Raw genomic sequence first — 16,233 nt, forward strand, 5'->3', positions numbered from 1 at the left:
ACAATTAATACATTAAGGCATGATTAATTAATTGAATAAGTAATGAAATTGTGATTTGGTTATAAGGAATTAACTTATTGAACTAAGTTATCGCTCAATGCGTTATTGATAATTCAGAACAATGAAGTAAGTGACAGGATTCATTAATAATCCATTTCCCAGGAACATCGACTCCGGACCCCTGCTCCCATCTACTTCTAAGTCAGGATGGTGTGTGACTTGGAGGGCAACGTGGAAGTGGTGGTGTTCCTATGGGCCCTGCTGCCCTTGTCCTTCTAGGTGGAAGAGGTAGCGGGTTTGTGAGGTGCTGCCGAAGAAGTCTTGGCGTGTTGCTGCAGTGCATCTTCTAGATGGTACACACTGCAGCCATGGTACGCCGGCAGTGGAAGGGGTGAATGTTTAAGGTGCTGGATGGGGTGCCAATCAAGCGGCTGCTTTGTCCTGGATGGTGTCGGGCTTCTTGACTGTTGTTCTTTTAGCTTCACTCATTCAGGCAATTGGAGAGCATTTCATCACTCCCCATGCTCACCCCATCCGTTCGGTGTATCTTTCCCTGCTCTCTCTATGCATTCGGTTTTTCTATCCCTGCTCACCCCATCCGTTTGGTTTATCTCTCCCTGCTCTCCCCATCCATTCGGTTTATCTCTCCGGGCTCTCCCCATCCGTTCGGTTTATCTCTCCCTGCTCTGCCCATCCGTTCGGTTTATCTCTCCCTGCTCTCCCCATCCGTTCAGTTTATCTCTCCCTGCTCTCCCCATCCGTTTGGTTTATCTCTCATTGCTCCAGTCCATTCAGTTGATGTCACTTCTCTCCCAAACCAGCTGCTCCGGGTTTCTCTGCTGCAAACTCCACTCACCCCGAACGCTCTTTCTGATCCTGGACGTTTCCAAATATAACTCTTTCCTCCAGCCCAGTGCGCATGCTCAAACATCCGGCCTGACCCTTGGATTCCTCCATTAGATTCGAGACCCATTCCTGTCCACCAGATCTCCCGGCTCACTTTTACTCAATCATCCTTTTGGAAATCCGAATAAAGTACAAAGTTTTCCGAACCCGGTCCTCACTGTAACTCAAATTGCCACTTTCCCAGTGATCCTGGATGTTCTTTGATGCGCCCTACTATTACATTTTTACATATACTAAAGCTGTATGATCTTATTATAGTTAGCAGAATTCTTAGTCCGGGAGTTATCGGTTTGAAGCGCCACTCCAGGACATTAGTCATAGTCCAGGTTGACACTCGGAAGTATTGAGGAAGCGCTGCATTGCGCACCCTGTGGTTCTCCCGCGAGATGTATAACCGATGTCCCTGTTAGGAGATTGGGATGGAAATTCTGGATCGTATTGGACTATTGAAGAAGGACGGGCCGATCTCCTGATGCTCTGGACAATATTATTTTCTCAACAAGTGCCGTCATTTCCACACCAACTTAGTAATGGTCTCCCTGCTGTTTGTGGGGCCTGACTCATACAGACTGGCTGCTGTGTCTGTCAATGTGAAGCGGTTCTAATATATTGAGAGAACTGTCAGGGGGGTCACATCTATACAGGGCTCCACAATCCTTGTTTCATGGGTTGTAGTGTTTATTTTAAATTTGTTTTGCATTTTATTCCATTTGCTGCTCTGTGAATTGTGTGGTTTTTAATTCATTACCGTACTTCTGTATGTACTACTTGTTGCTTTATTGTATTCGTCACTACACGATCTACTATTTTTATTAGTATTTGACATTTCCATTTTTGTCATACATTTTGTTTCCCTCTGATTCTAAATATATCTCCGTTCACCCGTGGTCTCTGACCTATATCAGTTCCCCTGTTTCCATTTATCAAAGTTGAGAACTTTATATAGTTGCGACCTGTATATTACTTCTCCTGAGAATGTATATTGTATCTTCTCTTCTCTCCGTCTCTTTACAGTTAATTTAGTGGCGATTGTGATCCTGTCCCGAGGAAGGTGTGGTCTCTCCAGATGTATCACTCGGTACCTGGTGTCCATGGCCGTGACAGATCTCCTGGTCATTATCACCGCTGTGATATTAAACCGGATCCCCAGCATTTTTTTTCCAGGTAGTTTCTTGGCCATCACTCCCGTCTGCAGTGTCAGCATTGCGTTAATTTACGCAGCCAGAGACAGTTCTGTCTGGTTAACGGTCTCTTTCACCTTTGATCGTTTTGTGGCCATTTGTTGCCAGGAGTTGAAAACAAAATATTGCACCGAGAAAACGGCTGCCGTGGTTATAGGGACGGTCTGTGCGCTGGGCTGTTTAATCAATATCCCCTGGTACTTTTTCCACGAACCCATCATCATAATTGACAATGTTCCGTGGTTTTGCAAATTGAGGGAAGTCCGTATTACATCAGCCATATGGGAAGCTTTTCATTGGAGTGACCGTATATTAACCCCTTGTCTGCCGTTCCTCCTGATATTGCTGCTCAATGCTCTGACGGTCAGACACATTCTAGCGGCCAATAGAGCCCGCAGGAGACTCCGGGCCCACAGCAATGGAGAGATTCAGAGCGACCCAGAGATGGAGAGCCGGAGAAAGTCCATCGTTTTACTCTTCGCCATCTCGGGAAGTTTCATCCTGCTGTGGATGGCATATGTTGTACACTTCTTTCTTGAGCGATTTATAAAAGATTATAAAATTCAAGGTTTCAACGATCCCAAATTTATTCTGCTTGAAAGTGCTAATATGCTTCAGCTTTTAAGCTGCTGCCCAAACACATTTATTTATGCAGTGACTCAGAGCAAATTCAGGGAAGAGTTAAAGAATATGGTGAAATATCCGCTGAATCTAATAGGTAAATTAGTTCACTAATTACCAGAATAGATTCCAGCAATAATTATGCCTCATATGAATAACCTCAACATGCTTTACATTTGGAAAACTAAGATTTCTCTTGTCCCATAGCAATGAATTGGAAACAATTTATTACCATAAAGATAAGATTCAAAAAGTAGAATCCGTGGCGTAGTGAAGTAGAATGGGGCCGGTGACCTTATATCCCACTTTACTGACAGCAGACTTTCCTGTAGCAGAGTAACAAACATCCCATTTTACTCACAGGTGATCCTCCTGTACCAGAGACACAAACATCCCAATTTACTGTCAGGTGACCTTCCATTACCAGAGACACAAACATCAAAATTTATGACAGGTGACACTTCTCTAACAGAGACAGAAACATCACAATTTACTGACAGGTGACCCTTCCTGTACCAGAGACACAAACATCCCAATTTACTGACAGGTGACCTTCCTGTACCAGAGACACAAACATCCCAATTTACCGCACAGAATCTGGTCGTGGCTTTGCATTCTAGGATATTTCAAATTTCTCAGCCACTTGACAAGAATTTTGTAGTCGCTGGGCCTTCAGTTTCCCTGCTATAGGCGGGATCTTCTTGAAAATGCGAAGTCCAAGTCTGGCCATAGCTGGCCCCCGTTTGACCCTATGAATGTGGTGGGGATTTTGAGTTGCAAACAATGAATGGTTGTTTATTAATTCTGGAATAAAACTTTAAGTTCTCTCTTGTGTAATTAATCTTGTGTACGTTTTTTTTGAGGCGTCCATTGATTTGTTCTCAGTGAAGCAACATAGTTCATAACTGATGAATATTCTCTCTGAGCGGGGTTTTTATTGAAATGATAGAGTGAATTACCGACTAGAGAGAATCTTCATCATGTTATTGCCGATGGCCCCTCACATGGTAAGCAGAGGAATTCCCACCTTCTTCCAAATTATGCGCAATAACTCACCATTTAAAATAGTTGCAACTCTTGAGGAATAGATACATTTTGGTCCTATGCTTGTGTACAACCTCCTCAATTTCTAATCCTACTGCTGCACGATCTAGTGGACAGGGGGAAATCCGCTAAGAGCCAATCTCTGTATTTCTGCACCTGAAATTGCATTGTGGCACCAGTCACTCACACGATCAAGATTAGCGACCCCACTTGATTTTCCCTCCTTCAGCTTAAAGATTGCTCTCGCCAATTTTAACAATCCCACCACATCACAGTACACTCGCATTGTTTCCTATGGCTTAGCTACAGGCTCAGTAAAGCAACTGAACGTGGGGAGAGACTGATGATTATTGTTTATGGGCAAATTAAACAATATTACATAGATTATTAACATGCATTATGCATTATACTTTACAATCCCTTGCTGTGTCCTGTGAAAGACAAATGGCCCTGGTGACAGACTCCTAATGATCCATCTCATGTACACTGTAAAAGAACTTAACCTAGAATTTGGTCACGTGCGGTGGCGCAAATCTGACGGTATTGGATCAGACTCCCATTATCGAAGCGCGTGATATTCTTCCCCATTGCTGTCAATGGAGCTGAACATCAGAGGCCACCTACAATGGGCGGCAGCTCCGATACCGCCCATTTTGCGCCACTGCCTGAGCTAGATTTCTAGTCCCCTGGGGACAAGTCACTTCAGAAAAACTTCCCTTTTCTTGTAACAGACAAGGGTTCCTAGGGACAGACGCCTACGAAGCCATCTCATTCTCCTGTAAAAGGAAAAGGCTCCCGCAGACAGAGCCACCTCACTTACCTTCTAATAGCAAGAGTTCCAAGGGACAGATCGCTACATCTCATTTATTCTATAACAGTCAGGAATTCCTGGGGACAGATCGATACATACACATCTCCCTTATCATGTAACAGACAAGTGTTCCTGTGGAAAGAGCCACCTCCCTTATCCTGTAAAAGACAAGTGTTCCTGGGGACAGGCCTGTAAAAACCCATCTTCCTTACCCTGTAACAGACAACGGTTCCTCGGGAGAGACCACTACAGATCCATTTCCATTATCCTGTAACAGACAAGAGTTCCTGGCGACAGACACATCTCACTTATTTTGTAAGAGACAAGTGTTCCTGGGTACAGACCCATCTGCCTTAACTTGTGAGAGACAAGTGTTCCTGGGTAGAGACCCATCTCCCATATCTTGTAATAGAGAAGGGTTCCTGGGTACAGACCGATCTCTTTCATCTTGTAACAGACCAGGATTCTTGGGTACAGACCCCTGCAGACCTCTTTCCCTTATCCTGTGCCTACACCTCCTTTAAAATTGAACCATTTTGTTTGTAGTGCTTCTCCTTATTCTTTCTTCAAAAACACGTCACGTTATGTTGACTGCACAAAATTTCATCTGCCATATATCTGCCCATTTCAGCAGTGTGTCTATGTGCCCCTGACATTTGCTACTATATTTGTCATTGTTCACGACATTTCTGAGTAATATATCATTAGCAAACCTTAAAAATATAGCACGTGTATCCAGGTCCAGGTCATTAATATATATCAAAATGAGAAATGTTCCTAATTCCCACCCAATGTGGACACCAGTGTATACTCTCCTCCAGTCTGGAAAAACAAACATTCACCGTGACTCTCTGCTTTCTGGTTCGTAGACTATTTCGCATCCATGCTGCCATTGTCCTTTTAATCCAATGGGCTTTAGTTTTACTAACAAATCTATTGTGTGGCATTTTGTCAAACACGCATCGGCCGCCCGTTATGCACAACGCCTGATATTCCGCTCCATAGCAGCCAATCGAATTGATTATCAGGCACTGCGTATAACGTATGGCCGATCCAATAGTGCCGATCTTGTGCCACTGGCCGAGACGAATTTCTAGGCTCAGAAGTTTCCCCACCACCGACGTCAGGCTCACTGGCTTCTAGTTAACGGGTTTATCTCTCCCATTTTTTTGAACAGTGGTGTAACATTTGCGTCACCCTAGTCCTCTAGCATCACAAGAGAATGTAAAGATTGTCGGGGTTATTTTGCACAAAGGGTGAAAACAGGCGCTAAATAGGTGCTGTGCTAATTAGAAACGACTATTTTAAAGTCTGGATTTTGTACGCAATTTTCGGGCTAATTGATGATTATTGTTTCTGATGAATGTAAACCGTGATTATGCTCATTGGGTCATGGTGGAATCGGTGGTCTTTTTATCATGATCTTCATGGGGAAGAGATTGAAAGGATTGAGTGCAGATGGTGGACTTCCTGATGGACCCTAAGTCGTGGAAGATACCTCATGTTGGCACAGTGCTCCAGAGTCTGATGGTGGAGCTCGTCTCTCAAAAGTGCAGTTCAATTAGATGGCAGCGAGCGTCGCTCCCAAGTGCGGCTCTTCTACCAGGGAGCCTCTGGTGGTTCCCCTGGTCCTCCACCTCCTCCTCTCTTCCTCCTCCTCTTCTGCCTCCTCCTCCCGTTGTGGCTCCTGCGATTGACCCTCTGGCACAATTGCTAGTGGTAACGGCTGATCTGTCATGCTCTCGAGATTGTGGAGCTTGCAGTAAATCACAAAGAATGAAGGCACCTTCTTGGCCGAGTACTGCAGGGCACCTCCTGACCGGTCAAGGCATCTAAACCTCTGCCTGAGGAACCCAATGGTCTGCTCAATGATATTCCTGGTGGCTGAGTGACTGTCATTGTATGAGTGCTCTGCTGGTGTCTGGGAGATTCTCATGGGCCTCATGAGCCTTGGCACCAGAGGGTATCCCTTATCACCTATTAGCCTGCCATGCACATTGCGTTGTGGCTCAAAGATCTGTGGGGCAGATGACTGTCTCATTACAAATGCATCGTGGCAGCTCCCTGGATTGCAGGATTTCACCAGCCAGATGCACTGCCAGTGGTCGCAGATAAGCTGGACTTTGAGGGAATGGAATCCCTGCCTGCTGCTGAATAGCTCCGAGTTTAAAGAAGGTGTTCGCATAGCCACATGTGCACAGCAAATGCTCCCTGGGCCATGGGGAACCGGGCAATCCTATCGAATCCTACTGTTTTCAGCATCTTGTCTTCTTTTGTAATAGAGAATTATTCTGTTCATTCCTCAGGGCGTATTGAGCTGCAGAGACATCACTTTGCACTGAGGATTGTGAGATATGGCTTATATCACCTGTGGCAGCCTGGAAGGTCCCAGTAGCATAAACGTTAAGTACTACTGTGACCTTGACTGCCACAGACAATGCCGTCCTGTCTGTGCTGCGCCGTCTGAGTCTTCCTTCCAAGAGGCCACAGATCTCGATAATGTCTACTTGGTAAAGTGCAGCCTCCTCATGCACTGGGCGTGGGTCATGTGAATGTAAGAGCTCTGCTCCCTGAATACCCTGGGTGGATGGGTCCTCCTGCAGAGACCCCTGCTTGCCCTCCTGTTCCTTATGCCCCACTCTCCTGTTGCATCTGGTGCTGCTCTGCCTAGCCTCATCTACTCCTCCAAAGCTTCGTGCAGAGAAAGGTAGCTCATATCAAGATGCACATGACCAACCACTCCTTTTCTCCTGGTGGCTCCTGTAAGGTGTCCAGTAAGATAGAGTGGCACAGCACTCACTCATTTTATAAGTCCTGAGAGAATACCTGGGAAATACATTGATAGCGTGTTGGAGAAGTCTTGACAAAGAATCACAGAAAGTCTCCCAATGTGTCTCAGAACTCCTCTTCAAACGCAGTGTAGTCAGTCGATATCAATTAGCAAATGAACACTGACAGTTGAGCATGGCTTTAAGTAGCACTCGAAATACTCAGCAAAGACATGTTTACTCTTGCTCAGCTTGTCGGTGTTAGGAGAAGTCGTTAAATTAAACATTATCCCCAATATGGCGAGCAGCCTCCTTTATGAGCGCAAGAAGGCAATTTAGTTGTCAAGTAACCACTTACCGATCCTCTAGGTCTGCAGCCTTTGGCACGGTTGATGACACCATCCTCCACACAGCCTCTCCACCGTCGTTCAGCTGGGTGGGAATGCCCTAACCTGATTCCATTCTTAGCTGTCCAGGCATAGCCAGAGAATCTCCTGCAATGGCTTCTCTTCCCACTCCTGCACAATTACCTCTGGCCTCCCGAGGGATCTATTCGTGACTCCTTCCTATTTCTCATCTACATTCTGCCCTTCAGCAATATCATCCAAAACACATCAGGTTCTACATGCACGGTGATGACACTCAGCTCAACCTGATCACCAACTATCGCGACACCTGAACTGTCTCTAAATTGACAAACTGCTTGTCCGACAATGAGAAATGGATGACCAGCAATTCAATCCAACTAAATATTAGGAAGGCCGCAGCCATTGTCTACGGTTCCCACCACAAACTCCGTTGCCCAGCCACCGAGTCCAGCCCTTTCCCTGGCAACTGTCTGAGGCTGAACAAGACCGTTCACAACCTTGGTGTCGTATTTGACCTTTTGATGAGCTTCCAACTCCATAGCCTGTCCATCACCAAGACCGCCTACTTCCACCTCCATAACATTACCCTTCTCCACCCTTGCCGCAGTTCTCCTTTTGCTTAATTCCTCATTCATGACTTTATGTCTAGATTTGACTATTCCAGTGCTCTCCTAGCCGACCTCCCACCTACCATCCTCCACAAACTTCAGCTCATTCAAGACTCTGCTACGCGTGCCCTAACTCGCAGCAAGTCCCGTTCCCCCATCAACCCTGTGCTCACTGACCTACACTGGCTCCCGCTTAAGCAATGCCTCGACTTTAACGTTCTGATCCTTGTTTTGTAATCACTCCATGGCCTCCACCCTCCCTATTTCTGTAATCTCCTCCAGCCCCGCCACCCTGCGAGATCCCTGCATCCTCCAATTCTGGATTCTTGATCATCCCCGATTTTCACCTCTCCATTATTGGCGGTCCTGCCTTCATCTGCCTAGGCCCTAAACTCTGGCATTCCCTCCCTAAATCTCACCACCTGTCTACCACTCTTTCATCCTTTAAGAGGCTCCTTAAAACCTACCTTTCGATCAAGCTTTTGGTCATCTGTCCTAGTATCACCTTATGTGACTCGGTCTCAATTTTTGCTTGAGAAAGCTCCAGTGAAGCGCCTTGTGACATTTTAATATATTACAGACACAATATAAAAGTAAGTTGTTGTTTTTATTGTTGTGAGATTACATTTTGTATTGTGTGGCTGCACCGTGTATTGTGCCAGTTTAACAACGGCAGCGTGTGACTGTCGCTGTTATTCTGATTCTCGTTTGGCCTAGATGTCACAGAGCTATGGTGGGTTGCGCCTCATGGAGGCGATGCTCCTTTCCTGCCTCAGCGAAAGCAACATTCCAGATGAGTCAGCCCACCTTCGTTTTGCCGAAAATACTAGGAAATTAATTTCGAAACTTCCCGGGGCCGCATGAGACCTGCAGCCTCGATAGTCGTATTCCAAGATTCGAAACAACATTGGACAGCCTCCCACAATGAACATGGGAAGTAACTGCCGAATATGTTTGTTCAAATAACTGTAAATAATTGTGTGGCCTAATAGTCTCCCTGTTGATTTCCAACATGTATAAATCAGGGACCGTTTGAGCCTGTCACAGAGAATCTGTGTGGACCGACTGTGTCCAGCACCAGGAGAGACCATCGCTTGTCATAGAAAATGCACGGCCGATTCACTAGTCTAGTTTATGCCATTTACTATCCTATTCTCACAGCCACTGGAGTTCCGGGCAAGTCATTGCATGAAATCATTAATTATGAAATTACTGTTTAATGAAGTTACTGTTGTTACAGACAATTAAAAACGTGGCATATTCCTCTCCAGGTGTTTGTTAACAAGTCACTTCGTCAGGGTTGTCCTAATTTTCCATTTTCTGAAATATAGTTTGTGTTTTACACAATCCGCAATCGTAGAGTCTCGGACACAAACAGTACTCTGCGACTATTCCTCAGCACAAGCCTTGTGTCCAGGGTTTCATTCTGGTTACCCTCTTTTTATTGGTATTTGCCATACTCCGCTAATTTTGGCCTTTTACTTGGATTGTTGTCTAAGGTGCCCAGGTCGGCTTTTGGTGGGTTTGCTGATGGAAAGGATGATGGGCTTTATAGTGAAAGACATGAAGTTATAAACTAAATAATGACAACATTTTGTAAACCAATGCGGAGATCTGAGGAGAACAATCACAGGTAGCAGATACGATAGCAAAATACTGCGGATGCTGGAAATCTGAAATAACAACAGCAAAAGCTACAACACCTCAGCAGACCAGGCAACATCCGTGGAGAGAGAAACAGAGTGAACGTTTCAGGTCGAAACCCTTCGTCAGAACTGAGAAAAAAGCAGGAAATGAAACCGATGAAAAAGCAAGTTGGGTGCTGGGAAATGGGGGAGGGGATGAAAGAACAAAAGGGAAGGTTTGTGAGAAGTAAAGAGACATTAAGAGATATTCAAGGCGAGACGAGATGGTAATAGGACAGATTAAGAAATAAAAGATGGCTCTAGATGAAGTGTGAAATGCGCTGGCAGAATGAAAGACAGCTGCCATGTGGGAGAGAAGAAAAAGAAAAGGCAGAAACTAAAAGTGTGGATAAAAATATATAAATATGATAGGGGCCGTGGTTATGATCTGAAATTGTTGAACTCGATATTGAGTCCGGAAGGCTGTAAAGTGCCCAAACGGAAGATGAGGTGCTGTTCCTCGAGCTTACGGTGAGCTTCCGTGGAACAATGCAATAGCCCAAGGACGGTGAGGTTTGAGTGGGAATGGGGCGGTGAATTAAAATGACAGGTGACCGGAAGCTCAGGGTCACCCTTACGGACTGAATGGAGGTGTTCCTCAAAGCAATCACCCAATATGCATTTTGTCTCCCCAATGTAGAAGAGACCACATCGTGAGCAGCGAACACAGTATATTAGATTGCAAGAAGTACAAATAAATCACAGATGCTGCTTATTAAGTGAAGTAATTAAATTTAGTTACGACGTCAATTTTTAGATTTATCGAAAAATTTAACTGGCGCCTTGCTCTTCGGCCTTAGCGCCTTAAGGGAGTTGTGTAGCGCCTGATTTAGCGCTCCAATCGCCTCCAGAGGCGATAAAAGCCAAGTTTGCTGTCAGAGGTGATAATTAGCGCTAGGCGCTAAATTTTGCGCACGGCCGATAGTGGCACCCCAAACAAGGCTGTACCGAATTTTCCCCCTATGATTCTGTAACCAGAACGAAGGAACTTAACCTGCTGCAGAAAGTATACGGGCCGTTTTAATCTACGAAGGTTTTGGGTGACAATTACTCACATTTAACAGCAGATCGCTCAAGTGCAACTGGGAAAAACACCATAGGAACGGGAGCAGGCCATTCAGACCCACGAGCCTCTTCCACCATTCAGTTAGATCATGGTTGATCTGTAGCTGAGCTCCATTTATTCGTCTTGATTTCATATCCTTGCCTAACAAAAATACCCTAGCCGAACAAAATTCTATCAATCTGTTTTTGAATTTTTCAATTTACTATTGAATCTGCTCCCATCTGCCTTTCATGCAGTGCATTCCAGATCATTTAATCTCACTGATTAAAATAATGTCTCCTCATCTCCCCTCTGGCTTTTTGGCATTTATCGTAATTTCTATTATCTGAAAACATATATTTTAACATCATTTTTTTCGGAAAGAGACAGACACGGAGGAGGGTGTGGTTTTGCGCTTGAGAAACTGAATTCAGTTTTGTGTTCAGAAGCCTTGAGAAGGCTTGTAGTGCAAGACATCAGAAATGTCGCAATAAAGTAGGACAGGAAAGGAGCTGAATAAGGAATTGGCCTTTGGGTGCCCTCAGAATCGCTATTTAATATCCTGCAATTGGTGTGAGGAAGGGAAACTGTGATGAAAGGGTCAGCTGGTCTGGCGGCAAATTGGTTCCAAAGTGAAAAGGAAATTGTAATCTATGTGTGACATTCAGATATTTAAAGAAGAGAACGTCACACACAGATCAGCATTAGTCAGAACAGGCAAACAACACGTGTTCAGCTCCCTGAACACAGGGTGACCAAAGTCTAAATCTTTCTCTCTTTATTTCTTCCTTCTTTTCTTCCATCCTCAGTAATTCTTTAACACGTACTGTGTAGCGAAAGGTTACATTCAAATGTTGCAGCCAAGCTGTATCTCGATACCTGCTGTGTTATTTTGCAGACTCTCCCTGTGACTATTGCATTGTGTGTTCCTGCATACACTGGTAAACCGCAGTGTCTCTGAATTTTACACCTGTGATTACCAGTTTAATTTGCCGCTTTACACGATGGATGTTAATGGTGAATCTGCCTGCCGTGTATTCGGTATCGAACGCTGCGATGAGCCACACTGGCATTTGCCGTGCTCGCTGTACGAACCAATGCATGTAAGTGGTTGTGACATCTTCATAGTTACACCGAATCGTTACATTTGCTCCTTCATCAGCCGCTGATGACAGAGTGTACGGTTTGAAATCAGCTTCACACGCCAGACCTGTAAGACAAATGAATAAAGTCAATGATCATTCCAAGTCTACGATTGGATTTTCTTTCTGAATTTCCGACAAGCATTGTATGGAAAACCTACACCATGTAAAAATGAAAAACAGAAATGGACGACGTGCTTTCAATGTTCTAATCATATCTCAGAATAAATGGAACACAAAAGTGAAATAAAAGCTGAAACTGTAACATTACAGCGCTGAACCAGCGGTCAATCGATTTCAGTGCCAAGGGCCTTATGCCTCGTTTCCAACTTCAGAATGCAAATTTAAATATGCAATTATCTTGCCTGCTGCTGACACGTCACTGGTGACCTTGGTAATGGCCCCTCATTGTGTGCAGAAGTCAACGGCCCAGCATGAAGGGATTACACCTAACCGAGGATAAAAAATGTGTAAAATGGCTCCGGAAGAACTGATTGGGGATTAACTGGAAAGGCGATCCTATGAAATCCAGCAGCTGTGCTGGAGACTGTCGGGCAGTTTAGGCCTACACTATAGCAATGGTGCTGAGGTCATAGAGAGGGTACGGCTGGAGTCACTAAGATAGGCCTGGCGTGTGGAAATACATGGGGGCAGAAACACTTGAAAATTGAGGTTGTATTTATAAGTAGAAGTGTTTTACACAGAGGGCTGTGAGGCTTTGAAATGTACTACCAGAGTCAGAGATTGAAGCAGAGGCCATGTCAGCACTGAAGACGAGTGGACTGTGCTACCAGAGTCAGAGATTGAAGCAGAGGCCATGTCAGCACTGAAGACGAGTGGACTGTACTACCAGAGTCAGAGATTGAAGCAAAGGCCATATCAGCACTGGAGACGAGCGTAGATTGGTGGTGGAATCACAGGGAATGAAGGGAGCGCAGAACAGGGCGGGGCTGTGAGCTTAGGACAGCCGCTCATGTGGACGTTCAACAACAATCTGACTGGTTGGGCCCAACAGCCTCTTTCAATGCAGCAATTTCTATGAACATTCTTGGATGTCGACAATGCATCAGCTGAAAAATGGCACTCTATGATATTGGGACACAAAACATTAAAATTCAATAGGTAATTATTCATAGAAACATAGAAGATAGGAGCAGGAGTAGGCCATTCGGCCCCTCGAGCCTGCTCTGCCATTCGATGAGATCATGGCTGATCATTCAAACTCAGTACCCTGTACCTGCCTTCTCCCTATATCCCTTGATACCTTTAGCTCTAAGAAATATATCTAACTCCTTCTTGAATATATTTAAAGACCTGGCCTCAACCGCCTTCTGTGCTAGAGAATTCCACAGGTTCGCCACTCTCTGGGTGAAGAAATTCTTCCTCATCTCTCTCCTAAATGGCTTACCCCTTATCTTTAGACTATGACCCCTGGTTCTGGACTTTCCGACCATCAGGAACATTCTTCCTGCATCTAGTTTGTCCAGACCTGTCAGAATTTTATAAGTTTCGCTGAGATCCCCTCTCATTCTTCTAAACTCCAGCGAGTATAAGCCCAATCGACCCAATCTCTCCTCATACGTCATTCCTGCCATCCCAGGGATCAGCCTTGTGAATCTTCGCTGAACTCCTTCCATGGCAAGAAAATCCTTCCTCAGATAAGGCGACCAAATCTGCACACAGTACTCAAGGTGTGGGCTCACCAAGGCCCTGTACAACTGCAGCAGGACATCTTTGCTCCTGTACTCAAACCTTTTCACTATGAAGGTCAACAAACCATTTGCCTTCTTCACCGCCAGCTGCACCTGCATGCTTACCTTCAGCGACTGGTGCACAAGGACACCCAGGTCTCGTTGCACTTCCCCTTCTCCCAATCTATTGCCATTCAGATAATAGCCTGCCTTTCTGTTTTTGACACCAAAGTGGATAACCTCGCATTTATCCACGTTAAATTGCACCTGCCACGCTTCTGTCCAATCACCCAACCTGTCCAAATCATCCTGGAGTCTCTCGGTATCCTCCTCGCAGCACACACGCCCACCCAGCTTTGTGTCGTCTGCAAACTTGGAGATGTTACATCTAGTTCCCTTATCTCAATCTTTAATATATATTGTGAATAGCTGGGGTCCAAGGACTGATCCAAGCGGTACTCCACTAGTCACTGCCTACCACTCGGAAAAAGACGCATTCATTCCTACTCTCTGCTTTCTGTCGGCCAACCAGTTCTCTATCCAAGTCAATACCTTATTACATAAGAACATAAGAACATAAGAAATAGGAGCAGGAGTAGGCCAATCGGCCCATCGAGCCTGCTCCACCATTCAATAAGATCATGGCTGATCTGAACCTAACCTCAAATCTTCTATCACTCTACATCTATCCGCACCCATGTGATCTCCCGGGAGAGGCGAAAAACCAGATAAAAAACCGAATGTCCAATTTGGGAGAAAAAAATCTGGGAAATTCCTCTCCGACCCATCTAGGCGATCGAAACTCGTCCAGGAGATCACTTTGTCCCTATATTTTCTGCAGTATTCATTGATGGGATGTGGCCGTCGCTGGCTGGCTAGGCCTGCATTTTGTGCCCATCCCTAATTGCCCTTGAGAATATGGTGGTGAGCTGCCTTCTTGACCTGCTGCAGTCCATATGGTGTAGGTACACCCACAATGCTGTTAGTAAGGGAGTTCCAGGATTTTGGCCCAGCGACAGTGAAGGAACGGCGATACAGGTCCATGTCAGCATGGTGTGTGGCTTGGAGGGGAACTTGTAGGTGGTGATGTTCCCACACGTCTGCTGCCCTTGTCCTTCTAAGTGGTAGAGGTCGCGGGTTTGGAAGGTGCTGTTGAAGGGACTTTGGTGAGTTGCTGCAGTGCATCTTGTAGATGGTACACACTGCAGCCACAGTGCACCGGTGGTGGAGGGAGTGAATGTTGAAGGTGGATGGAATGTCAATCAAGTGGGCTTCTTTATCCTGAATGTTGTCGAGCTTGCCCCCTTGCCCCCAATGGATGGGTGTACCTACACCTTGCCCGCAATCCCATGTGCCTTAACTTTACATGCTAAGCTCTTATGCGGGACCTTATCAAAAGCCTTTTGAAAGTCCCAATACACCACATCTACTGGTTCTCCCTTATCTATTTTCCCAGTTACATCCTCAAAAAATTCCAGTGGATTAGTCAAGCACGATTTACCTTTTGTAAATCCATGTTGACTTTGTCCGATCCTGTCACTGTTTTCCAAGTGCTCAGCAATTACATCCTTTATAATGGACTCTAGCATTTTCCCCACTACCGATGTCACGCTTACCAGTCTGTAATTCCCCGCTTTCTCTCTACCACCCTTTTCGAATAGTGGGGTAACATTAGCTACCCTCCAATCCAGGGGTACAGTTCCAGATGCCATCGAATGTTGGAAGATGATCAGCAATGCATCTAGTATTTCTAGGGCCACCTCCTTAAGTACCCTAGGATGTAGATTATGAGGCCCTGGTTATTTATCGGCCTTCAATCCCGTCAATATCCCTAACACCATTTCCCTACAAATACTGATTTCTTTCAGTTCCTCCCTCTCATCAGACCCTATGTTCTCCAACATCTCTGGGAGGTTATTTGTGTCCTCCTTTGTGAAGACAGAACCAAAATATGCATTTAATTGGTCTGCCATTTCTTTGTTCCTGTGATGATTATTTCCTATGTTTAATAAGAAGTATTGTGATTGGTGAATGGGGTGGTTGTTCTCTGTGTTAGTCAGAAGTATTGTAATTGGTTGTTTTTTTCTACCTTGAGATATGCTGTAAACTCATTGGTAGTGGATGTCAGGTGATTTGTGGTGGCCATCTTAAATTCAGTTCTCTTCAGTCATGGTTGGAGACTGGTGTTGAAAGATGTGCTACTGGATTTTTAAAGTTAATAAAGCCTAGATTAGAAAGGCAAATCTATTCTTTATTTCAATTTATTAACTTTTTATCAGAATGGAGCGATATCTTCATCCAGAACGATTCAATGCTGACCCTAATTCTGCAGGAGTGGATGATAAATGGTAACATGCCAACTC

The 16,233-nt window shown here is 45.0% G+C and overlaps 1 pseudogene; it reads right to left on the reverse strand.

Moving 5' to 3' along the window:
- LOC147119786 (uncharacterized) overlaps positions 1–16,233 on the reverse strand; it is an 81,106-nt pseudogene that overhangs the window by 35,305 nt on the left and 29,568 nt on the right.

This window comes from Somniosus microcephalus, chromosome 4 (assembly GCF_052327205.1).
Source record: "Somniosus microcephalus isolate GS21.2 chromosome 4, FLI_Smic_1.0, whole genome shotgun sequence".
Lineage (NCBI taxonomy): Eukaryota > Metazoa > Chordata > Chondrichthyes > Squaliformes > Somniosidae > Somniosus > Somniosus microcephalus.